General features: G+C 40.5%; 1 protein-coding gene and 1 long non-coding RNA gene across 10 annotated transcripts in view; one reads left to right on the top strand and one right to left on the bottom strand.

The window, feature by feature from the left end:
• Window positions 1-27,082, top strand: part of PAG1 (phosphoprotein membrane anchor with glycosphingolipid microdomains 1) — a 148,292-nt gene that overhangs the window by 8,824 nt on the left and 112,386 nt on the right. The gene's annotated exons all lie outside the window — the stretch shown is intronic.
• Window positions 15,769-23,080, bottom strand: LOC309646510. Its single transcript, XR_014255408.1, has 2 exons — window positions 19,183-23,080; window positions 15,769-19,136 (listed from the first exon to the last, which is right to left on the bottom strand). It is a non-coding gene; the product is annotated as an uncharacterized lncRNA (long non-coding RNA).

The raw sequence follows: 27,082 nt of genomic DNA, 5'->3' as shown, positions 1-27,082 counted from the left end.
TAGTGGAAACTGCATTGGCCGCAGTCTTTATATTTGGTGGGCCACAGTTTCTTCATGCAAATGTATGCGATTAAGTCAGACTGGGGGAAAGCTTTTTTCACAGATGAACATCTTTTTTTTCATTATCTTAAAAGCTTTAAAAAAGCATCTAAGTTATAAAAGGATTCAACATTTTAAACTATAAAATTATTGTAGTCAAACTTGCTGTCTGTGATACAAAGGAAATTTATTTTCAGTTGTTGCAATGGCTGTTGTAGGTGAGAAGCGTTCTGTGTGTACATGTATGTGCGTGTATGTGAAATAAGTCAGCCAGATTAAGTTTAAACTATTGGTTTTCCTTTTATAATATCATTCCTGAATTCTCCAAATACATTAAGTGATGTAGCTTGCTTTATCTTGCCAAAGCAGCTATTATGTTCCCTATTTAATGCCAAAGTATTAAAGCATTTGTCTTTTTCTTAAGCAGTGTAAAATGATGCAGGATAAATCGAAAGAGCTTATTTTAGTTTTACAACTTGTATTTTGGCTTCTGATATTCCAAAATTATGATTTACCTAATTTTACTACTGTTAAAGCAGATATTAACTATTAATATACAGAAGTGTTAGAATCATGAAATGTACATGGAATTTTATGGCTGTTTGAAAAGTTTATGATGCTACAATTTTTTATTTCATAAAAAATATCTATGAGCCTTGCTAAATGGCAATTTCCAGATGAAAGCAATTTCTAGCAAGCAGCAAAATGCTGGTACCAGTGCTTATCTTTAAATCTCAATTTCAAGCTTCATGGTGCCAATTTTACATTTTAGCGTCAGTGGAAAAAAACTGAATCCAAAAGGGCTTATGCATTTGTGACATTCAGTCGGTTGATCTTTTGTTATTAATGCTGATTTTTTAAAATAACCATAGGCTTATAAAGTTTTTAAAGTTTTATAAAAATGTTAGGCAACTATCTTAGCTTTAGTAATTATCAATACACACGGTGTACTGTAGTAGCGTAGTCCATTGTAGTTGAGAAATTATAGTATAGGTATATGAGAATTTAAATAACAATATAAAATAGTATGGTGTTTTATACGTGATTTTATTGTATTTTGTATTTATAAAAATATGTGAGGAAATTCAAATGAAGTAAAATGAACGTTAATTTGGCCATTTCATGCCTCATGTGTCCCAGTTTCATCCAAATGCAAATATGATAATCCAGGGCACAGCGTTAGCATTCTATTGGGGCGATTTGACAATACTGTATTTACTACTCACCACCAAGAGGAATAATTAAGCTGCATTTCCCACTAATCTTTCCGTAAGTATATATTTTAATATTATGTGCTAGGAGTTTTCATTTTCTAAAAAGAGTAATTAAATTTTCTTTACCTCTTTTTTCTTCCCATTCAATTTTATTGACTTTTCTTATGTTAGCGTACACTTGACATGATAGAACACGCCTAAATTAGTAATCTAATTTGAATACCATAATTATATGTACAGTTATGGCTTGACTGAATAGAGGGCTTTTGCATATTGTGTACGTTCTTTCTCTTAGTGGATTTAAGAATTATATGCTTAATATTTCAGAGTCCTAAACCTGCTTATGTTTAGCAATAGGCATGCAGAGAAAAATATAAATATTTTCACAAACGTAATTTTAAAAGATATGCTTCCTTTTCAAATGTTAGGAATTGACAGGTAACTGTCCACCGTAGCTTTTTCTTATATGCAATAGATTGATAAACGCGGAAGTGGCTGAAACCTACGATGATGTCATTTGTAGCGCCTAAATTGTTAGTGTTGAGGTTAGGCGCGTACTCCTTTGTTTTCCTGAATAAAAAATAATGATGCTTTGCAGTAAAGTATTATGAATCTTGATAAATATGTAAGCATATTCAGGTAATGTTAAGAATATTTTTTTCTTTGCTGTAATATATAACAGTCATTTTGCCCAAAATGTACATCTAGAACTTTTAACATCAGCGTGAAATTCCCAATATCTCCAAAGTAAGAATTGACACTAAAAAGTCCGGAGACTCATTAAAAGCGTACAGTATGGATAATAGCTTTTCAGATTTTGTGCCAGGGTGTATTGAAGAGGATTGCTAAACACTGTGGTTGTTGAGAAAAATAAAACCCTGAAGTATTAAACTTACACTTAATTTAATAGTTTCTGTTACCACAGTTCTTAACCTTTAGGTTCCAACTGGCTTAGTGATTTACTAATAGCAGCTGGTCAGGACCTGAATTATTATAGATCTTTTCTTTTAATAAATATTCAGTAGCATTTTCAAAATTGTTCTCCTAGATACAGTTCATAATAAACAGCCCAGTGCTGGCAATGAACATGCTGCTTTTATTACTGTTTTACAGCCATAGGCCATTTGACATTTGGACCCATCTCTTATGGATTTCCGCAGCTCCACGTGTCCTGAAAACTGTCAGCCTTGGATCAAAACAAGTCTTTTGCATCTCCACAGTTACAAGGAGAGTAGAAAGAACTTCTTTTCTTCTCCCCATTATAGGCCAAGGCCTGTGGTCAGAGAATCATCATTTGCTAGGTTTATGCTTTTTCAGTCTTGATGTTCTCGCTACGCTAGCTTTAGGAAGTGATAACATGAAAAGCACTGTTGAAACATGAACACAACAGTTTGATCTGATCTGTCATATACTCCTTCTATTTAAAGCTACGGTTCTCCACGAAGGGTGACTTTGCTACCCAGAGGACATGTGGCAGTGTCTCAAGACATTTTTGGTTGTCACAGCTGTTGGGCAAGGGTAGGGGGTAGGGACGTGAGGGCTACTACTGACATCTAGTGAATGAGTAGAGGCCAGGGATGCTGTAATACATCCTACAGTGCACAAAACGGCCCTCCACAGGGAAGAATTATCGGGGCCAAAATGTCAGTAGCGCTGTGGTTGAGAAGCCCTGATCTGGAAAGTAGGGGATGTCTTTTTAATTTGCTTTATATTGTTCAAGCAAATGGAAATGTGTTCAATGGTTCTGGCGAAGAGATCCGTGCATTCAGTATAATCATATATTGAACACCTCCTAGGTCCTGAAAATACTGTGAAGACTGGCATCGTTCTCAGGAGTTTCCACTGTCTTTGCAAGATGAGTGGTAAACAAAATACTGCTGTTTGATGTGATGCATGCTGTAATTAGAGAGGCATGTGTGGCATGTTAAAATAGAAATAATTTCTATTTCATTTGCTAAATATAGGGGAATATCTGGAAGAACTCATCTTCTCTGTCTAGATGTAAAATTAGTCATTTGGGAGCAAGATTTTTCCTTTTCCCTTAATAATCAGGAATGGGTCCAATTTATTGCACCCTTCTCCCCCTATTTGAACTGGTATTAATTTGAAACATCAGGAAGAAAGATGAGGTGTGGACATAAAAAGTGTTACTTTAGAAATTTAGGATATTCGTTTTTTCACATCTTCATTGAGGTATAACTTACATGCCATGAAAGTCTCCTATTTTAAGTGTACAATTCACAGATTTGTAGTAAACTTACAGAGTTATGGGACTACCATCACAATTCAATTTTAGGGCTTTTCCATCACCCCAGAAAGATCCCTTGTGCCCGTTTGTGGTCATTCTGTGTTTTCATTGCCAGCCCCAGGCAAGCACTAATCTTTCCATCTTTTTCTCTTTTCTGCCTCACTTTCTGTCTCCATTTGCTAAAAGGCAAATCTATGGACATATCATTTGGAATATTAATTTTTACAGTTAAAATGTAGTTTGATATCTTCTTTTTGAAGATCAGCATCACGTTTCTGTTTTTCATATTACCTATACCACACACGTGCTATGGCACAGGATTGGGTACACTCAGTATCAGAACTCTCAGACTGATACAGTGAAAAGTGTGACAAAGGAAAAGATAAACACGTGTGTTTAAGGCAGCATATGTGAAATCGTATGTGGTATGCCTGTTTTTCAGCTTTGTCCTGTTTTGTTCCCTGTGAATCTGTCTACTAAAATAATGTTGTAGAAATCACTGAAAAGCTGAGGTCAGGTAAATACCTGCATGATGTGGGAAAACGGTAGAAGGATTAAATCTGGAGAACTCACCTGTTTGGGAGTTGTATGCAGGTCAACAGTTGTATGCAGGTCAACAACAGTTGTATGTAGCCAAACCCTTTGGGGCCAAACGTCTTTTAGAATCCAGCTTTTAGAAAGGGAATGCAGATTGTATACTGTAGGTTATGTAATACTCCCATGGGACTCAGGAAACACAGTCATTTCTGGAGCAAAGTAGATGAATATTCACATTTAGTTGGACAGAAAAAGTCCTGTCAGCTCAGGTCAGGATTTGGAACAAATTCGTTTGGTAGCAAAGTAACAAAGAAACTGTTTTCACAGAATTTTGCATTTCAAAATTGTGGATAAAGGTTTACGAACCTGTCCCAGTGTATCCCAGGATATTACATTTCAAGTAATTGTCCCATCCTCTTTTCAGCACCTCCCCACCCAATCTCCTCTGCCACATACGCGCTTCATACAGCTTAGCCGTGGGTATACTTGTCTTTCTTTCACATCATTAACTTCCCATCAGACTTGACAAAATGCCAAGTTAGCTGTTCAGTTTTTGTGGATGAAGGTCAGGTATGGATGTGTTATCGCCAGCCAGATCCGCATTCTCTTATGGTTTGTGGTTTTACCTCCCTGCTGCAGTATAGCCATGTCCGGGGGGGTCCAGCCCCCACCCCCGGTCCAGGACCCTGGATGATGAAGATAGCTTTTGGGGGTCAAAATGATGTCCTCGAAGAAAAATCCAAAGGTAACAATGGTAGCTATCATTCCAGGTAGCTCCAGACTCATGCTTGGTAACCTTCACACCCATCACAAAATTGTGGGCAGTGAGACTGAACAGCTATAGGAAGAGAGAAAAACCAGGGTAGGGAATCCACTAGAGTGAGTTCTCTTGAGATAAAGATATTTAGAATTCAAGAAAGATAGACATGAAGAAAATGACAAGAGGGTATTTACTGGGCTCACAACTTAGAAGGAGGACACCCGTCCAAAGCAAGACATTTCAGACTTGTTCCAAATTGTTAAAAAAATCTTACATAATCTTATATAATTTGCCTAATGGCATTTAGCTAACCTTGTTAGTCTTTTAATCATAAATTTCACATCCATGTTAATTTCCAGATTCCAGTGGTGCAGCTGTAACTGTGTGGCAGTGGGTTTCAGCTGATCTTCTGTGGCACTCCTAGGGAGCTGTAGAATGAGTATTGAGTATTTCAATCAACGTGTAAATTTCCTTTTGTGGCATGTGAGTGTGCATGTCCTTATGGCAGCATTACTTAGGCAGAATGTACTACAGACTGTAGGGCCCATTTACGAGCAAGGGGACCAAATTTCTGCAAATAAGAAAAAAGAGAGTGCAGTATTGCACCAGCATCAGAAAAAAAATTTATAGGGACATCCAAGAATTTTGCCTTTTGAAGACTCAAAACCTCGTCAGGGCAGTACTAAATTCTTAAAGAGCAATGTGAGGCAAACGTAGTAGGCACTCAGGAACATGCTATTATTCGCTACCTCTTTTTTTTTTTTTTTTTTTTTTAAGTTCTTAATTGTTTCCAGTGTGACGCCAAAGTTTCTATCTAAAGGGGGACCATCAATGTGCAAAGGTGTTGAATCATTGCCGTTTGGTAATGGAAGTACACACCCCGCTTTTTCTAGTGTAGACTTCATTCTGGGGTGTCTTGATTGACACCCACCTCCTACTCCAGCTTCAGCAGACAGTTTCCTCCCAGGTTTTACAACCTCTTCCCAAGATTCATCTTCTCTCGTATCTCCCCACTTTAAATAGCTCAACTTGTCCTGGCTTGGTTTTGCCAGGACAAGTCTGTCTTCTCTCGCCAGGCACCTTCCTTGAGTTTTCAAACATTTCTAGTTGTTACCACATTTCCTGTTGTCAAAGGGCTGATAGCTCACAGGGGCCCCACCTTGTTACTGCTGCACTTTCTTCCTCCTCTAAATAGGCCCTCACCCTCTTCGTGCTGCAGGGATGCTGCCCCCCTCTGTTGGGGTAGACCCTCCCATCCCTCTTATCTCGTCTCTCTCCTTCTTTCTCTCCTGCTGCCTTTAGAGCAACGGTTCTCCACACTGGCTGCAAAAAGCATCGCCTGGGGAGGTTTACTGCTTCCTGATGCCCAGGGCCCGCCCCCAGTGATTCTGATTAACGGTACCCTTGGGGGTGGGGGGCGGCAGCTCTGCCTTGGTGGTGCTTGAAAGCTCCCCCAGGGGATGCAGCCATCACTTAGAACCACCAGTGTCCAGGGCACGGGCACGACACCTGTCTGTTGTTAAGGGTAATTAGCCATTGTAGAAGGACCAGGAGGGAAGTTTGGTTGCCAAGGGGGAGGGAGTTGGGAGAGGGATGGAGGGGGAGGTTGGGGTTAGCAGATGTAAGCTTTTGTATCAACAGATAGAATGGATAAACAACAAGGTCCTACTGTATAACACAGAGAACTGTATTCAATATCCTGTGATAAACCAGAATGGAAAAGAATATGAAAATGAATGTATATATATGTATAACTGAATCACTTCGCTGTACAGCAGAAATTAACCCAACATTGTAAATCAACTATATGTCAAGTTAAAAAAATATATTGATTTAAAAATAAAGACAGGAAGAGATTAAACAACAGCAAGACTCCCTCGTCCCTTGCTTTAGGTTCAGTTTCAGCTCAGGGGCGTGGGTTTCTGTAAGTGGCACCTACACCCACCCGGCTGGTGTGACAACTTCTCCCTCTTGGACTGTGTTCTCATCAGTAAATCCCGGGTGGCCATGTGTCCCCTGCAGGCCAGAAACCATTTCGGGTGAAGCCTGTACTTATCTCCTCATGAGGCTGCACCCAGTGGTCTGATTTTCCTTTCATAATTTCACTTCCAGCCTTGCAACCAACTATTTTCCTTTTTCCTTTTTGTAATTCTCTGTAACCCGAAGCCAGGCGCCCTCCCCCCTCATCTGCGGCTAGTTCCCTTGCATCTCACTCCCCACAATGACACACACAGGAGAACCAATTAAAGTTCCCAAGTGGAGATTTTCACTTTGCCTTTCCTTTGCGAGAAAGATGGGTGGCAGGGTCTTGGCTGGGAAACGATTGTATAGAATATAATTTTTCTGAATTAGTGGGAGAGGGGAAGCCAGTACTAAAATGGAACTGTCATCTATTCATAGTTTTCTTTTATTCTTAATGTACCTATGGGTCTCTGAAATCTTTCCTTACACCATAATGAGTCCAGGAGTTGGACAGAAATGCATTTGAATAGCTTTCTTTATAAAAGCTCTCTTTATAATGCCTCTTTTCTAGACGTTCTGTGGTCCCAATGCACGTCCATTTTCCCGAGACCAGCGCACAAGAGCCTTTGGATGTGCTCCATTGTCCCACAGTTTCTAAAGGAGCTGAGAACAGTTATAACATGAGTGGGTTTACAATACTCTCTGGACCCTACTGCTTTCTTGTTAAGGGATATTTTGTTCCAAAGACAATGACAATACTTTTATTTGTATCAGTAAGTAGGAAAATGTAAGTGAGGTGATTTTGGCTTTGATAACAAGTACGCACAGCTAACTGTTTTAAGGGCTTCTCGTGAAATTTTTGGAAAATTCAGCTGTGAGAAAAAAAAAAAAAGAAATGCTTCACTTTACAAACCACTATGAAGATATAGGAATGATTTAAATGCCAGCTTTCTTTAACGGGATCAGTTTATAGAAATTGTATTTCTGTAACACTTTCCCCTGAGCACAGATACTGTATAATGCAAACTGTACCGCAGTTGTCTGCTTCCTTGTAAAAATGCAACTTTTCTGTCAGCCTCCTGCATACGGTGTGAGAGCCTTGCCAAGGCTGGCAGTGCAGGCCAGTGATTAATTAACATGTTCATCCATTCCGCACGTGTTTATTGAGTTCTTTCTGTGTTCCACGCACCGTGATAGGCAGTGGATAGAGCAACAAACAAGCTGTATCTACTCTGACTTTCTAGTGGGAGGGGACAACCACATAAACAAGGGAATATCAATAGGTATTAGGTTCTAGGCAGAAAAGTAGAATGTATTAACGTTCCTGGGAGTGACCGGGCAGTTAGGGAGGGCACCCCGGAAGAGGTGCCATTTAGGCTGAAATGTGAGCAAAACAAACAGAGCAGGCCGGAATTCAGAGACCAGCCTGGCCAGAGCAGACTCAGGCAGTCGGAGGAGACCAGAAGGGCAGAGAGTTGCAGTGGGGCAGCTCCGGAGCAGGGAGCTGCCTAGCCAGGTTTGTATTTTAGGAAGATCACTTGAGAGCAGGACAAAAGGTGAACCAGGACCAGGACAGGGATGCTGGTGCCTCGGGCTGGAGCCCGGATCCTGGAACCAGGGTACCTGCTGAGAACAGAGCGGGCAACATGCCGACTTGATGCTAAAACGCTGATCTTGGGCTCCTCTTCTGCCCTCTGTCCTGACTCAGATTGGGCCTCATGGCCTTAATTCACTTGTTAAAATGCGTGTTCAAAGTGCTGATTTCCAGACCCCAACCTGGTCTAGTGACGTGAAGTGGGACCCAAGACTTCATTAAGCCTCCAGCTTTTAAGCACGGAGTCCATGGACCGATTTTTGAGAAATATTGTGTCTAAGGATGGTGCTTACCTGAATATCCCATGTAACTCTCACAACAACCCTGTAAATGGGATGTATGCTCCCTGGGTTACAGATTAGGAAACAGGCTGTGTGATTAAGCATCTGGCCCAGGATCACACTGCTGGTGCATGTTTTGACTGGCAAAGTGATCTGCCCCTTTTTGTAGCCAGTGCTGCCTGCGTGAAGATGGGAAGAACAACTCTGCAGAATTCAGAAATCCTTTGTGGGTTAATCCGTCTCATGAATGAACATGGCCTTCTCTCAAACCTAGAACTCGATACATCTCATCTTGGAACAGAACCAGAAATGTCTGGCTTTTCTGAAGGAAAAGTTTAATTTTCTTTCTTAAAGGTAGAATTTTAAGTCCTGGGGTGGGGTGGGGGGGGGAATGTATATTACAAAGGAGAGATTTGATCTTCATCGGTCTTTCTGGGTCTCTTTTTGCCTTTTTTCCATAAAAGAAGTTAAGAGGGTTAAGGGGTAGCATTTTTTAATCACCCCATAGACCTAGAAACCCAACCATCATGCCTCACAGAAAATTATCGTGCTTTCAGCTGCCATGAATCATTTATTTCTTAAGTGGCTCTTGAACCAAGAGTTGTGAAAATGATACTGAAGAGATGGAGGAGGGTTGCTGCGTGAAAAGCACACTGATAATTAGAAATCATGTGTAAAAGCTGGCTTGAAAACACATTGACTTAAATAAATTATCCACCTGCCCCCATCTAGTGTGAAGAAGCTTCCAGCTTTATTTTCTTCTGTTGATAGGGTACTGAACGTTATTTATCTGGAGATTTAATCTCATAATAAAGTTTAGGTTGACCTGACTTTGGGGAAGGAAGGCATCTTGTATTTTTAGTTTGTTAGGGTTCCCATAACAAAATACCACAGACTGGATGGCTTGAACAGCAGAAATTTATATCCTCACAGTTCTGGAGGCTGGAAGTCCAAGACCAATGTGCCAGCCAGGTTGGTTTCCTCTGAGACCTCTTCTCTGCTTGCACATGGTTGTCCCCTCGATGCCTCACATCATTGTTCCTCTGGGCACGTGCGTCTGTGATGTCTGTCTGTGTGTCCTCATTGCCTCTTTGTATAAGGACACTCATCAGATTAGATTAGGGCCCACCCTGATGACCTCATTTTAACTTAATTACCTCTTCAAAGGCCATATTTCCAAATACAGTCACACTGTGGGGTCCTGGGAATTAGGACTATCAACCTATGAATTTTGGGGAAACACAACTCAGCTCATAACACACCCTTGCCCCCCGGGAGTATGGAGAGAAGGAGGAGCATGAAAAGAGAGCAAGAAAAAATTCTTCCAGAGCAGGGTGCCCCCCTCCACACTGCCGCACCCCCTCCGTTGGGCCCCTGCAGCAGGCAAGGGCAGGACGGCTGTGAGCTGTAGACTAACATCTACTAGGATGTCGGCCACCACCCACGCTGGACCCCAGTTGTGAATTGCCTGCCTCGGGCATGAACCCAGCTTGAATGAGCTTCCTGGAAGCGAGGAAGGGGCTCTGTCTCCCTTGAAGCCTGACTCTTGTGTCCTGCAGAATTGGCAGAGGAAAGGCTGGCCTTTACAGGCCCCAGCATGATTGTCACAGGTTTTCCCAAAGGGACATTTTGTTGCTTGTTGTCGGGGGTTAGCCTCATCTCCATCATTAATGGCGGGAGGCGGGCTTAGGGCCACCTCTGGAGGTCTAACATACAAGACAAGGCATCGTATTGTGAAAGCAAAATGTACCCCCCACCTGCCTGCATTTGTCTGTAAGCAAAAGAGGAACCTCAGTGACAATCTTGAGACGAAAAGAAAAGCAAAGCTTTCACTGCAGTTTAAAGAACAGTGGATTTGTAAAGTGGGAAGAGACTTCGGCTCTGTGATTATAGTGAAAGCATTTTGTGCCGATTATGTAGATTGTCTGTAAAGCGTGGAAACAGACATATATGTCCTAGAAGATATGGTATATTGTAAAGTAACATTAATATACCGTATGTTATGTGCATTCACCGATTTATAGACTTTATGACCACCCTCGGGTTAAAATGAATTGTGCAAGGGTATCGGCCCAAGTGCCAGCCGTGCCCTGGCTTCCTGGCTCAGCCGCTGGAGGTAGGATGACTTACCTGGGGCAGCCTCGTGTCAGGTACATAGTTCTGTTTTTGTGCAGCTGGTTTTGATGACGCCAAAAAAGGTCATGTATTGTTAGCATATCATTTTCTTCGTTTTATAGTTTGTTTTGTTCAGTATGTGTCTTGGAGATTTCATTCATTCAACATTAATTGAAAACCAAGTATTGTTCAAGCACATTAATGTACAGTGTATCATTAAGGCCTCACAATTCCCACTTTGTAGGAGAGGAAATCTAGTTGAAGTCGTGGCGTGACTTGCCTGTGTCAGGAATCGAGGAAGTCTGAGTTGGGGTTTAAGGGAGATCTGATAGAGCTCGTGTTCTGTGCTTCACTCCCTCTATTTTCCTGTGATGTCTCTATTGGAGCTCACCACCACAAGAAACTGAAACTAGTTTTGAGATCAGTTAGGGATTAAAGAATGAATTGTTAAATCAGATTACACGCCCTTCTAATTGAGGTATTTACATATGCCATTGACTTGAGAAATAATTTTCTTAGTTCTTTTTTCTGTATGATCTTGGCAAACACATGCTTCTAATGGTGAACTTCATTTACAAGGCAGTTGTCAGATCAGTTCCGTGACGAGGGATAAAATTTTGGACCAAGCTAATATTGCTGAATCTGTGGAGGGACATCAACATTCGATGGTTAGTTGATTGACATTTAGAAACCTCTTTGCTCTGAGATGCAAAGACTCTATGGATTTGTCATATCTGACAAAGATGAAATCATATTCAGAATAAATGTTTTTCTCTGAAGCCTCATTGTAGAAAGTGATGTCATTTTAATATTCATAAATGGATTTATCTTTATTCAGACAGGTGTCCAAACTAATATTGTCAGTGTTTATTGCTTCACCCTATGATCTAGGATACAACTACTGTGGTACCACTCATTGATAAAATTGACCACTCACTGTTGCACGTTTCATTGACCCTAGCATTTATCAAGTATTGCCGTGAATAGTTTATTCATGTATGTTTATTCTTAACCAGACCATAGAGGAAAAGAATTGCGTTTAGTGCTTCTTTCAGAGTTCCCCTTGGTGCTTGACACAAAATGAATATTCGCTGTATGATATTCTAACTTAACATGTTCAAACACCCAGCTGATCAGTCTGCCCCCGTATACTGTCTTCTGCCACAATTTATCTCTTCCTATAGTCTTTGCCTTACTTACCATCACCCGTTCAGTAGATCTGGCAAATAAAACAGGAAGTCACTCTGAGGCCTCTATAATCCTTCACTCTTCATAGCCCTTGGCCACCAAGTTTTATACACTATGCCTATTAAATACTGAATCTGCCTTTGAATTTCAAATCCCTTTGCCATTCTCTTAGTTTAGAGTCTTATCATCTGGATGACATATGGCCCAATATGATTTTTAAAGTTTTCTAACTGGTCTCCATTCTGCCATACTTAGCCAGAACTATATTGTTTTCTACACTGGTGCCAGGGAGAATTACCTAACATGCCGACTTGTTCATGCCATTCTTTAAAATTCTTCATTGATTTTTCTGAAAGTGGTCTCCAGGAAAGAGTGCTAACTCCTTAGCATGGCATACAAAGTCTTTAGTGATCTGGTCCCCGATTGTCAATCTGTAACTGAAAGTGGGGTCTGGCAGCTCATCGCTCAAAAGCCAGTAAAGAGGCAAGGTTGGTGGAAAGGAAAGTTTGCTTTATTTTGGATGCTGGTAACCTGCAGGGGGTGGGAGGGCGGACGCCTGTCCAAAGGCCGACTCCCCCCGACTGACAGTCAATAGGCAAGAAGAGCTTTTATAGATGAAGGGAGGGGGCTACATGCAAAACAGCACAGTCAGCTCTGACAGTCATCTTGAAATTGGTCATCGGTGGTCTGACCAGCGTCATGATGATTGTTTTAAGTACAGTTAATCTTCAGTTCCAGGGTCGGTTTGTTCCCGTTTTCTTCAGTCCAATTCTTGGAATTGTGGCAGCTTATATCATGGCTATAGTCTGGTCATCATGTAGTTAACTTCTTTCACCTGGTGGAGGTCTCTGTATCTATAAGACAACACACAGGATATGGCTCAGAATATTATCTTTAGCCCTTGAGAAGAAGCTAAATGTCCTTAACTCTGCTTACTGACTAAACTATTTTTGTTTTGTCCCGTTTGACTGCTTTCGTTTGTTTCTGCATTTTCTTCCTTCTCTGATTAAACTTCTTCTTTGGCTAAGGTTTTTCTACAGACAAAAGGCAGACAGAGGATGTGGGGGGAAGGACCATGGGGTCCTGCTCTGTTTCAAATCCAGCCTCATTTGTTACACTTTCCTGTGTGTTCTGTGTTCTAGTTATACATCAACTCAAAGTTTCTTAAATGTGGCCCGAGACTTTGCATAAACTATTCCCTGAATCCCTTAACTAACTCCTGCTTCCCTCTTCAGGTGCCCCTTTCTCTGAGCAGCTGTCCCTACTTCTCCAGCCACTCCAAGTGAATTTGGTTTAGATGTCCTTTATTTGCATTCCCGTAATGCTTTGTTTAGAGTATCCCTTATCCAAAGCAGCTCACACTTTATTGTAATCGCCCCGTTAGTGGTCTCTCTCCTGCTAGACTGTGAGTTCCTTGAAGGCAGACATCACAACATATTAATGTTTATTTCCCCAGTGTCTAGTATTGAATCTGTTCTATAGTAACCGATCAAATATTTGCTGAATTGATTCTGAAATGAAGATAAAAACAGGATGACTGTTATAGAGACACTGCCTACGTCAGAGAGTAAGGATCGATACCTGCATTTTTAGAACAATTTGCACTTCATCTACATTTTATGACATTTTACACAATTTGCTATTATTTTCTCACTTTCCCTTCAAAGACTGTGAAATTGATAGAGCAAGCAGCATTTTCATTGTGGTGTTGAAAACGAAGACTTAAGCAGGTACATTACTTGCCTGCACTCATCAAAAAGCTAGGCGGTGTGGGGCAGAACTTCAGTGTAAGTTTCCTGACTTGAGGTCCAGAGCCCCATTTCAACCAATCCTGGAAACTCCCGACTGGAGAGGAAAATCATTATTATTCAGGACTTGAAATTTTCACACATACATAAATCTTAAGGCTGGACTGACTGGAAATTCTTTGAGGACATTTAGCATATTCTTCCACTTACCAACGTGTGATCTTGGGCGAGTTACATATTCTATTTTGTTGTCCTTATCTAAATAACAGAATTTATCTTATACAGTGTTTTGAGAAATAAAAGAGCTACTACATAGAAAGCATAAGTATAGTACCTGGGACACAGTAAGAGCTCCATAAATGCTTAGCTGTGTTTATAATCCACTCCAAGGACATGTAGTAAGGTACTCACTGAATATTTGCGGAATGCTGTTGACTGATTGATAAAGCAAAGAAGGAGTTCCAGAAGTTACCTGGGAGACAGTTTAGAAAGATTGTGGGCTATATCATCATTGTGTTCCTATATACCAGGGAGAATTAGACAGTTGTTTTAGATTGTTTTAAATAATATAAAAATATCATTTATGTTAGCAATAGAAACCTACAAAGACTCAAGAAAGATCTTACCTTTATGAAGAGAATTATAAAACTTTATTTGAAACACATAAAAGACCTAAGTAAATGGAAAGACATACAGTGTTCATAGATTGGGAAATTCAATATAGGAAAGATGCGGTCCTTCCCCAGATTAATGTGTAAATGTAGTGCAATTTCAGTCAATCTTCATGGGTTTTGTTGTTTGTTTTTGTTTGTTTGTTTTCAATGAGAGTGTTGGGACAGGTCTCTCATGTTTCCGCATGTCTTGCAAGTAGAAGCACTATTTTTTCAAGGATGTTTGTGATGTAAATAGCCTTAGAAGACAGAGATAGTGTCTACATTCAGAGAAAAGGGTAGATTTATTTACTGTCCAATATAAAAATGTTTCCATCTAGGGCAAGGCTCCATAATGTTCCCCAAACTCAGGGTTCTTTAGGTGTGATGCAAACCCACTATAAGCACAGCACCCACCTGAGCCCCTCCATAGCACCCCTGGGACCTGAGCACCAAGCAGAAGTGACTAAACAGGAAACTTATGCTGTTTGCTTGCCAGGCTGCAAGTAATACAACCCTTTGTCTCTGACCCAAGAGTCTTGTGTCTTCTTACGGCATCCATGAAATGTGGCAGGCCAATTTGTTAGCTTACAAGATAAAATCTCAGAGCCTTCACAGTTCTTGACAGAGTTGTGATAAATCTCCACTTGTAAAATACTTTAGCATATTGAATTTCAAGAGGGAACAGTAAAAATTTGGTACAGTGTTTTCCAAGAAAGCGAAAAACAAATAGACCAGCCTTTATTGCCAAGAAAGAAAGAGTTCTTTACTGATTTAACTTTTTTCCCCTAAGGATGGTAAATGAACTTCTTCATTTTGTCCAAAGCCTTTCATTTGGACATTTTTGATAATAATTTTCCCTTGCCCTTGTTAGAGCTTAGCATCTCTGGATCTTTCTACTGGCATGTTAAGCTAGCTTTTTTTCTGAATGTGTGCGTAGTGGTTTGGTTTAAATGTTTGTTTGGCAAGGCAGATTTATTTGGCTTCTTTTTAAAGGCTTAGCACTTTCCAACTATTTTTCCAGGTCTCCTTACCCAGTTTACTCTTATTACACCTAAAGATATCATAATCGTTTTGCTATTGACCCATAACAAGGATAAACACATTAGGATTATATGCACTAGAGGAAAAAATAGGTTAAAAAAATCCCCAATTAATAATGATTATAGAATGTTAATTTTAGTTCCAAGAGCTCTTCTTTTGGAGAAAAATGGACTTTGGGTGATTAAAAATCATAAATGCAGCATTGGTATCCAGTTGTAATTTTAGTGAGTCACTATTACAACACATGCCCTTGAGTTTAGTACATTTTTTTCATAAATTGATGAATCACTGAGACTGTTTCAAATCCTTTTAGGAAGGAGTTGGCCTGTAAATAATGCATAATCAAAGACATGCACCCAAATCTGAAGCTCTCTTAAGATAATAGATATTGAAGAGCTATTTTTGATAAAACATGAGGTAATTAGGCAACGTTAAAATATCTTAAACTTAGAGTAAACGTGTAGTGCTGAAGAACCTTAAGTTTTTTTTGTTGTTTTTTTTGTGGGTTTTTTTTGGCTGCTCCACGTGGCTTGTGGGATCTTAATTCCCGGACCAGGGATTGAATCCGGGTCCACGGCAGTGGAAAGCCCGTATCCTAACCACTGGACTTTCAGGGAATTCCCAAGAACCTTAAGTTTCAAATCAGTGTTTTTTCACTGATCCTTGATGTATCTTGGGATAAAATGGCATTAAAACGCCTCCCTTCCTATAACTGTCTAAAGTCTTAAAACCCTGGTGGGCAGCACACAGAATCTCCCTTCTGTGTCTTCAGCATTGCCTACTGCCTGGCACATCCAAGTGACCGCCTGCAGTGCTGGGCTCCAGGCTGAGGGTTCCTTCTCATGCTGCCACACCTCAGCTCTGTCAGGATATCTCACGTGTCCTTTTCACATAAAGGGAAAATAAGTCTCCACACCATCCTGTGTGTTCCTCTCCACTGATAAATTCTCTTCTGTGGAGATAGGTAGTGGGATGTACTGTTTGTTTCCTTAAGCAGATTTTACAGTGGGCTGTTTTGGAGTAGCTTATTGAGTACAGAATGGACTCTTGTTATTCTAGCAATGGACTTGGTTGATCACAGAACACAATACACCTTTTCATGATTTTAATGCTTCTGTGAGTTATTTCATTTTTTTGTGCTGCTTGTCACTTCACTGTTAGTTTGCTTTCTAGGATGCTTTCTTGCCAGATTGGCTATGAGTCAAGCTGGTCGATGAATCTTAATTTTTGCTAAATCTCCAGAATGGCTTGTTAATCCTTATTTTACATCTCACTGTGTACCGTATCATGCACTTTCCTTCTGTTCACCCAAGGAAGGGAAAATGGCTATGTGAAGAAATAATGTGGTGAATTTAGAGTCTACCCTGAGGAGTTGCCATTTGCTTCTAATTGGCAAGTAGAACACAAAATCTGAACCCTGATTTTCCCACAGCTGTTCCAAGTAAATGCCCAAATGTCCTAACTCAGAGCTCCTCTTAGGCTGTTTTCAAGTGCCTTTATCTATTTGAAGGTTATTCTAATTTGCACATTTCTTGCTACTTACTATATCTTATTTAATTTGGACACTTTTTAAAACAATATTTAAAGAGTAATCCTTCACATTGATCTGCAAAAAGGAATTTCTGTTGAGAACAGACTTCATTTCAATGTGTTTTCGACAGACTTTTATTTACTTTTAGCTGTGCTTTTGCCACTCTGTCCATTTTATCTAAAAATAAAGGGCTGATTAAAGGAAAATATATGTAATATTGGGGTTCTGTCTGCCATCCTGCAGCACACATCTAGTTCTCTTAAATTCTATAAAGAGGTGATGTGAGAGAAAAGCTTTCAGATAATATAAGTATAATCACACATAATATCCATGCAGCTAATTCTTACAGACAGCTTAGGAAAGAAAGAAGCCTTCAGATAATGACTGAAGTAGGAAAAAAACTAAAAAACCTCAGTATTATAGGTAACTAATTGCAAAACATTGCCCACAGAGAAAAAGTCCCTTTCTTTTTCTTAAAATATCCTCAAATACAAAGTTAACTAAAATCATTGGGTATTTTTTGAGAACAGTTAAAATATACTCTTTGTCAATTTGGTTTTTTTACGGGTTAAATGCCATGGCAAAAATTTTAAAGTTTTCCTTAAGTTATTTGATAAGTATTTGAAATTGATTTCCTGTAAACTTTGCAGCTACTTGATGTAGTGTCCTCAGCACAGTAAGTGCAATTTCCTTGCTTGATAAGGTTTCTAATTTTAACCTCAAAATGGAAGGAAGGACTACTTATGCTTCTGGAAAGGTGAAGTAGACATACTTTTCCCTGTTATCCTGACAAAGTATAACTAAAACCCCTAGACACTCTGTAAAACAAATGTAAGAAGACTGTGAAAGGTGGAGAAAAAGAACCTCAAGACCCAAGGAGTGACATGATGATTAGTTACATGGGTTTTCTTTTTGCCTCATATATTTGGCAAAATATATCAAATTTAGAGTCGGAGAAGCCAGCAATCAGGAAACAACAGGAACAGACAAAACAACAATGACAACAACCAAAGCCTGTTCTCTTTAGCCAAAAGACCAGAAAAGGGACACCCTAGCAAGACAGAAAACTTTTCGACACCAGCCACTGTCCTCTAGCCAAACATCACAGAAAAAACTGTGGTCCCACCCTGTCAGCAAAGGCTGATTGGGAAGCCTGGACTTCCATCCTTGCCAGGCTCTAAGGAAGCACCCAGCCCTCTCCCCCAGTGGGTGGTGTCACAGAAGGCTGAGCAGTAGGGAGCCAAGACTTTGATTTCTGCTGGTAACAAAACCTGCCACCTCCACCCCTGTGTAAGTGGAAACCACACGAGGAGCCTGGATTTGCACACCTCCCAACCACTAGGGTGGTGTCAGTGGAGACCACATAGGAAGCAGTAACGCTGCTCCTCCCAGCCAGGAAGGCATGGGGTAGGGACCTAGTGGAGAGCCAGAACTCCCCCTGCCCAGCATCCCTATCTGTCCCTCTCTCAGATGTCAGTGGAGGTGTAGTGGGGAACCTAATTCTCCCCTGATGTGGCAATAATGACCTAGTCTTTCCCTTCCTTTGCTGGAGTGGTATCAGAGGAAGGCAGCTAAAACAGAAAGTTTAAATAAAATCCAGAGTCTCATAACATAATACCCCAGATGTCCAGCTTTCAATAAAAAAAATCACATGTCATACCAAGAACCAGGAAGATTTCAAACTGAGTGAAAAAAAGACGATCAATAGCGGCCAATACTGAGATGACAGAGATGGTAGAATTATCTGATAAAGAATTTAAAACAGCCATCATAAATATGCTTCACTGAACAATTATGAACAGGCTGGATACAAATGAGAAAACAGAAAGTCTCAGCTTTAGGCTGGAAAAATATAACAACCAAAACAAAAATCTCAATGGATGGCCGGAACAGCAGGATGGAGGGGACAGAGGAAGGAATCAGTGCCCTGGAAGATAGAACAATGCAAATTACCCAAATCTGAACAGAGAGAGAAAAACAGACTGAAGAAAATACAAAAACAGAGTCTCAGGGACCTGTGGGACTCTAACTGAAGGTCTAACATTTGTGGCGTGAAGTCCCAGGAGAAGAGGCAGAAGAGAGAAGGGCTAAAAAAGTACCTGAAGAAATAAAGGCTGCAAACTTGCCAAATTTGGCAAAAGATATAAGTGTACAGTTACAAGAAGCTAAGTGTGGTAAGTTGAATAATGGTCCCCTAAAGATATCCACATCATAATTCCAAGGACCTGTAAATCTGTCACTTTGCATGGTCCACATCATAATTCCAAGGACCTGTAAATCTGTCACTTTACATGGTCAAGGGATTTTGCAGAGGCGACTAAGGATTGTGAGATGGAGAAAATCTCCTGGATTATCTGGGTGGGCCCAGTGTATTCATAAGGGTTCTTTTAAGAGGCAGGTAGGGACTTCCCTGGTGATGCAGTGGATAAGAATCCGCCTGCCAATGCAGGGGACACGGGTTCGATCCCTGGTCCGGGAAGATCCCACATGCCGCGGAGCAACTAAGCCCGTGCGCCACAACTACTGAGCCTGCACTCTAGAGCCTGGAGCCACATCTACTGAAGCCCATGCGCCTAGAGCCCATGCTCCGCAACAAGAGAAGCCACAGCAAGGAGAAGACCACACACCGCAACAAAGAGTAGTCCCCGCTTGCCACGACTGGAGAAAGCCCGTGCACAGCAACGAAGACCCAACACAGCCAAAAAAATAAATAAAATAAAAAAAAAAAAAGAGGCAGGTAGGAGGGCCAGGCAAAAAGATATAAGGATGGAAGCAGAAGGAGAAAAGGCAATGTGATGCAGGGTCACAAGAATAGATTTACAGACAGCCTCTAGAATCTGGAAAAGGCAAGACAACCAATTCTCCCTTAGCACCATGAGAGGGAATGCAGTGGGTCTTCTGACTTCCAGATCTGTGAGGTTATAAATTTGAGATATTTTAAACTACTGCCTTAGTCCATTTGAGCTGGTCTAGCAGAGTACCAGGGACTGTTTGGCTTATAAACAACATAAAGGGATTCTGACTTTTGACAAAGATGCAAAAGCAATGCAGTGAAGGAAAGTTAGCCTTTTCAGTAAATAGCACTGGAACAATTGGGCATCCGTATGTTAAAAAGGAATGAATTGTGACCTGTCTCACATCTTCTACAAAAATTAACTCAAAATGGATCATGGACTTAAATGTAAAACATCAAACTCTTGGGAAAAATATAGAAACAAATCTTTAAGATCTAGGTAAGAAGTTTTTAGACTTGACAGCAAAAGCACGATCTATAAAAGGAAAATTTGATAAATTGGACATAACCAAAATTTAAAATTTTTCCTTGGCAAAAGACTCCGCTAAGAGGATGAAAAGGCAAGGTACCGAGTGGGAAAAAAAATATTTGCAAACCATGTGTCTAACAGAAGATTAGTAAAACTCAACAATAAAAAGAAACAAATAATACAATTATAAAATGGACAAAAGAAATAGACATTTCACTGAAGAGGGTACACAGATGGTAAATAAACACATGAAAAGATGTTCAACATCATTGGCCATTAGGAAAATGCAAAATAAAACAAAATCGAAATAGCTCTACACACTTATCAGAATGGCTAAAATATAAAACAGTGACAACACCAAATGCTGGTGAGGATGTGGGAAAACCGGATCACTCACATATTGCTGTAGAAATGTAAAATGTTGTAGCCACTCTGGAAATGAGTTTGGCAGTTTCTTCAAAAGCTAAACATGGGCATTTATCCCAAAGATATTAATAAGTATGTTCTCACAAAAATCTTTACACAGATATTTGTAGTAGGTTTATTTGTAACAGCTGAAACTGGAAACAACTCAGATGCCTTTCAGCAGATGAATGGTTAAACAAATGTGGTACATTCACACCATGGAATACTACTCAGCAATAAAAAGGAACCAGCTACTGATACATGCAACAACTTGAATGAATCTCCAGGGAATTATGCTAATTGAATAAAGGCAGTCATAAATGGTAACATACTGTATGGTACCATTTATGTAACATTCTTTTAAAATGACAAAATTATAGAAATAGAGACCAGATTAGTAGTTGACAGGGGTTAAGGATGTGGTAGGGGCAGCAGGGAAGTGGGTGTGGCTATAGAAGGGCAATATATGTAATCCTGCATGGTGATGAAAACGTTTTGTATCTTCACTGTATAGTTGTCAATATCCTGGTTATAATATTGTACTATAGTGTTTCCAGAAATTACCATTGCAGGGAACTGAGCAGTGGATACTTGGGATCTCTCTGTATTATAAGCAACTGCATATGAATCTACAATTATCTAAAAATTAAAATTTAATTAAAAAATAAAGTGAAGAACTTTTAACATTTCTTGTAGATCATTTCAATTTGACAACTTGATTCAGTGTCATACTGTACAGAACTTTCCATGTCCAAATTCAGAAAGATGTTAGGATGAAATTGCCTCTTAAGTTAGTCTTTGTTTGGTGGGGGTTAGGAAGGAAGGCAAGGGATCCTGTTATATTGATCACATGTGTCAAAAAACAGTTAATACTTGTTAAGTCTTCAACACCCTATGAGGTCAGTGGCTTTTTAAAGAAGAGGACACTATGACACAGAGAGGTGAAATAATTTGCCCTGATGAGTAGTGAGGGCAGATTACTGCATCTGAACTGGTTCCAAAGCCCGCATTCTTTCTTAATGACTAAACTTTTCTGCCTGTTCACATAGGCTGCTGATTTAGTCTCCAAGCATCTTTCTGGCACAAAGTGCTGACCTCAGGGAGTTGAAGCACTTTTCCAAGGCCACAAAGTAGTACATCTGAGATTGAAATTCCAGGCCTTTGCCACCCAAATTCCATCTTACTCCCACCTCAGCAGAAGCCATGTGTCAAGTGGCCCTCAGACCTGATCCTCAAGCCTGATTTGTTGGCCCACTTAATGTTGGGAGGTAGAGTAGTATTTTTAAATTTATATTAATAGCATATGTTTAAACACTGTGAGATACCATGTGAAAATCCAGTTTTCTAGCTTCTCTTAAAAAAAAAAAAAAAAAAAAAAAACAGAAAAAAATCTGCCAGCACTGGATTTCACATTCCCAAGTTGCCCCAAAGGAGTTAGATATGTTTGCTTAGTGGCTGTCCATTTAGATGAGGCATGTTTGCCACAGTCCTCACCACTCTTTATTGTCTGCCAGATAATGCAGCCAACCATCTGCTGCCTTTTTATCATTGCATGACACTGTTGTTTTCCTTAGAATAAAGAAAAGTAACATTTTTACCCACCTTTCTACCTCATCGTAGAGCTTTTAAGAAGGCTTTGAGTTCCTCTGGCACACTACACTCATATATGGTACCTGCCTGACCCTGGTCAGCACTTGCATTTATGACTCGCCCTTCACGATAGAGCCAAAGCTGTTACTGCTGCTGGCACCATATTCTCCTTCCCTTCCTCACCTGCCCACAGGGCCCTCATTCTTCAAAGTTTATGCAACCTTTCTATCTCTCCAGTAAGAATCTATTGCTTCATTTTATTTTATTTTTTTTTACATACAAGTCACATTTCTTTCTCATGGCTTTAATGTTCTAACTTTTATCTTAGCAATTTGTATAGATGTATCTTCCCTAACTATGAATTATTTAAAGTTATATTTCTAAAAACCTCCATTATTAGAGAGTTTACAGTTGTCGAACTTAAGACTCCCATGGAATTGGAGGAGCTGAAATCATTAGTCCATCTAGGAAAACTGTTCACTGAAATGAAATAGGCGTACACGAAATAGAACGTCTTCTTTGGCATTTCTTAAATTAGTAATAATGAGTCTTGTGCAGTTTCTCATTGCTAATAGTTACTTTAACATTCCTTGATAAAGACTTTCTGGTAGTTCTCTCAGAGTTTCAGTGAGGTGCTCATAAATTGATTTAATTTCATGACGTAATATGCATAATAAGCGATAATATTTCTTCTGCATCTGGCTTTCTAACAAAGTATTCAAGGTGTTTTCAATTTTACAACTCAAAGGCCCCGTCTCTCTGAAGGAGCCAAATTCTGAGTATCTCCACTGATCCTCAGATACTCGGTCTGAAATAGTTGACCTAGTAGGAAATGGAAGTAAAGAAGGAGAATTTAACCACGAGGGAAGGAGTAATGTTATTCCTATTGGCGTACTTTGTAGTACTTAACACATTTTCGTTACAGAACAGACATTCAGAAGGAACTGATAATATTCCATATCGAACTCCTAAGTAATTCAGTATTGTCTGAGGATAATGGTATCGCATGCTCTATTATGATTAGAAGTTGGTTTGTTTGTTGTTTTTTTTTTTTTTACTGACCAAACTGTAGATGACAAGAGGCTGCCTTGTTTGTACACATTGTGTTAGGATTGAGGGATGATGGAAAATTCCATGAAGATGATAACCTTTCAGGCTGGGTGTGTGACTAGTGCTGACGGAAGATGGGGATGGGCTGGGGGGATTCCAGGAATGGAAGGCTGCTTGGAATCTAATCTGTGGACTCTTTTCACCCATCTCGCTGCCAATCCATGTTATGTTTATTTGAAGGGAAAGGTCTGAGAAGGCTGAGACCTGGCTAGGGTTTCACCAGATCCGGACATCAGCGACTTTTAACTTACAATGCCGCTGTGGGTGAAACTCGAGCATTTGTAGGAGAGAAGGAAGGTGATGGAGAAGTGAGTGAAAGGGTGTGGAATAAAGCTTGAGAGGTTAAAAGCCAGACTATTTGTTGTTGTGTGTCTGCCTCCCTGCCCCTCCCCCACCAACTCTATGACCTTGAGCAAATGATTAACCTATACTCTATACTTCAGTTTCCCCATCAGTAAAATGGGGATAATAATCGTATTTCCCTCATAGGGTTGTTGTCACATGAAAAGTGCATAGAACAGCGCCTGGTGTATGCTGTCAGCCCGCTGTCAGTGTTTCTGTTATAGGAGGGAAGTTTTACAGAGCCAGAAGACAGGCTTGCTCTCTCCTGCACCAAACAGTCAATGTTTCCTTTCATAAATAGCAACATCTCTGCACTGTACATTTTTTTCCCCTTCTTTGTCAATTGCTCTGATTATTCTGTACTTACAAGGTCATCTGAAACAGCCTGTCTTTTAATGTAATGAGTCAGGAGCCTGCGAAGTAACTTAGATAAAATAAGCAAGGATAAAGAATGGCAAGTCAAAGCTCCACATGCTTTTGGGACACTTATCAATGTGTGTTTTCAGACGTCTCTTCGGAGAATCTATTTCCAGCCTTAGATGTTTTTGTAGGCTTAGTCTTTGCACTAAACCCAGATATCTTCTCATTTCCAAACTATGTTCATTCATGACATAAAATGTTAGGGAGATTTTCGGCCTTGTTGGAAAAGGCCTTAGTTCTTATCTCCACTTTCTGAAGGACTAGAGAAGAAAAACCTTCATATTCCAGTGGAATTAATTGTCTTCAATTTTTTTCAAGATATTTGTTTTTAAAGTATCTTTAAAAGTATTACTTTTAAAGTAATAGATTTAAATCTTTTTGCAGTTGATTTTATTAAAAAGACTAAAAATTTGTCACCTTGGGCTTCCCTGGTGGCGCAATGGTTGAGAATCTGCCTGCTAACGCAGGGGACACGGGTTTGAGCCCTGGTCTGGGAAGATCCCACATGCCGCGGAGCAACTGGGCCCGTGAGCCACAACTACTGAGCCTGTGCTCCGCAACAAGAGAGGCCACGATAGCAAGGGGCCCACGCACCGCGATGAAGAGTGGTCCCCGCTCGTCACAACTAGAGAAAGCCCTCACACAGAAACGAAGACCCAACATAGCCAAAAATTAATTAATTAATTAATTAATTAATTTAAAAAAATTTGTCACCTTATCTCAAGAAACAAGTGCATGAGAAATAACATGCAACTGAGTGCATAATTCGAACCCAGAAACGCTGGCATTGAAAGAACTAAAATAGCAGACACTTCCTGTATTTTTTCTCCTTCTTTGTGTCAAGAGGGTTGCTGAGTACTTTTATAACAATGATCCTATAAGGAAAACTGTTACTGAGTTCAGGGGTTTTCATTAATCCAATTCCATTCATTGGGCTTGATTCCTGTGGGCCAGACAGTACTAGGCATGGTTATCACCAGTTGAACAAGGGGAGAGTCCTGTCTTCAAGGAGCTTCTCTTCTAGCCCCCGGTATGGCTCCTTTGAGTGGACTTAGGGATGGAGGGGAAGGAGCAGAGTGAATTGTGGGAAGAGGCATTCATGTTGCCATGGAGACATTTGGGACTAAGAAGCGGGCATAGGAGTGAAGGAGGTTGAAAGGCTTTTGAGATGGTGGGGAAGGGTGATGTGAGCTTCAACTGCCCTTTATTCTCCAATATCTTCTCTCTTTCCTATTCTTTCAGCAGCTGCAGACTTTCTCTCTGAAGTGGGGGATTATGGAGAGCGGGTTAGGAAGTCACAAGGAGTAAAAGTGGGGATGTTTCTTTCTCCTGCCTCTTGCCTCCTCCTCCCCTTCACTCTTGATCCCACCTTGTCATATAGACCTGACTTTCCCACTGGGTTGCAGAGCAGAAGCCAGGGAGGTGAGTTGCAGAAGTCCCAGAAGAAAATGAAGCAACTTTGTTTCCTTCATCTCTTCTGGGCTCCCTTACTACTTCGTTTCTTTCCAGGTCCTGCGGGGATGGGAGCGCCAAATGCGGAAGGCACAGGAACGCCTTCTCTGTCCTTTTTAGCGCCCCCTTCCTCCCTGCCTCGCTCCCAGAGTTACCCACCCCCCGACATGCACACTCACACTGTAGTTCCGTGCTGAGGTTTGCATGTGTGTGTAGCATGGAAGTAATTAGGGCTCCAGTAGAAAGGAGTTGGAGAAGCTGTAGCTGGATGTTGTGAGCAATAGAAGGCCTTAAAACTGTTAGGGGGAAGATCAGAAGATTCAACCATTGGCCTAAAATGTTCTGGAGTCCACAGAACTAGTTCTAAATTTTAGTACACAACAATTAAGCAGAAGATTCCAACTGACTAGGTCAGAAAGACTGCGTAAGCCTTAAAAAGTGAATTCTAATTGGGCAGATGGGAAGGCGGGGGTGGGAGTGAGCATGTTCCCAGCAGAGGTAGCAGCTTTATCCAGGTAATAGCATTAGCCAGGGCAAGAAACTCAGGTGGGTACCAGAAATGAGTGAGCCAGAGGATCTCAAAGCCCTCTCAGGAGGTCAGCGATTTGGTAAAGAGATGGGTAAAACTACCTCCCTTTCCTCTTAATCTACTTTAAGAACAACAGTGCCAGGCAATGATCAAAAGCAGCTGGTGCTTGGATGCAGTACCTGGGAGACAACAGGGAGCGGTAAGGACTGCAGCAAACAGGGAGCACATGCCTCATCTAAAGGGCAGCAGTTACATAGTTTCACTCAGTTGCTGTTTTGGGGAGAATTTGGAAATAGGACTCCAATGCTGATTGATTTTATATTCCACTTAATAGATGCTAGGCCCTGTTCTGAGTGCTTAATATACTGTCTTAACACCTCCCCAAAGATGCGGTGAAGGTTTCCTCAAACCAGTTACCTCAACCAGTTCAGGATAGACTTCTTGGGATGTGAGCGTCAGCAGTATCTTCTCTTTGTACTTTTTTTCCTTCATCTTAACTGGTATTTTCTGGGGTACTTTGTACCCCAAATGACAGAATGATGTTCTCTTACGAAGGATGTTGCCTTGAGAGAGAGGAAGATGCTTCCAAGATAGGCCTGTGTCCTTCTGGCTCTTTTTGACTGGCACTCCCTCTCAAGGTTTATTTAGGAAGTGCTACCCATAACAAAGTCAGTCCGTCCTGGTCTCCAACTAATCTAAATGTTTTGCTTTCAGCAAAATGTTCACATTCTCTCCACACTTTAACTCCAAACTTTGAATTCTGATTCAATTAATCTTTCGTGTTTTTATAACATGCCTTCTTCAATGAAGTGCTTTTCTTTTATATCCAACGTATTCTTTTCTGATTTCTAAATGTGTAGAAACGAACTTAGATTTGTGGAAAAAAGTACAGCCAATCTTTTCAATACCTGGAGAAATTAATATTTTTTCCAGAAAAGTCACCATATGTTGGGAGGGTGCCAGTTGGTATTCAAATGTGAGTCAAGACAGATGCTTGCCACATACAGATCTGATGAAAGTGCACGTCAGTCCTTTTTTTAGCATTTTGGAAAATATTAGT

The sequence above is a fragment of the Balaenoptera physalus genome (genome assembly GCF_965194825.1).
Source record: "Balaenoptera physalus genome assembly, chromosome: 17".
NCBI classification, from domain to species: Eukaryota; Metazoa; Chordata; class Mammalia; order Artiodactyla; family Balaenopteridae; genus Balaenoptera; species Balaenoptera physalus.
This window is presented reverse-complemented; position numbering and strand designations above follow the sequence as displayed.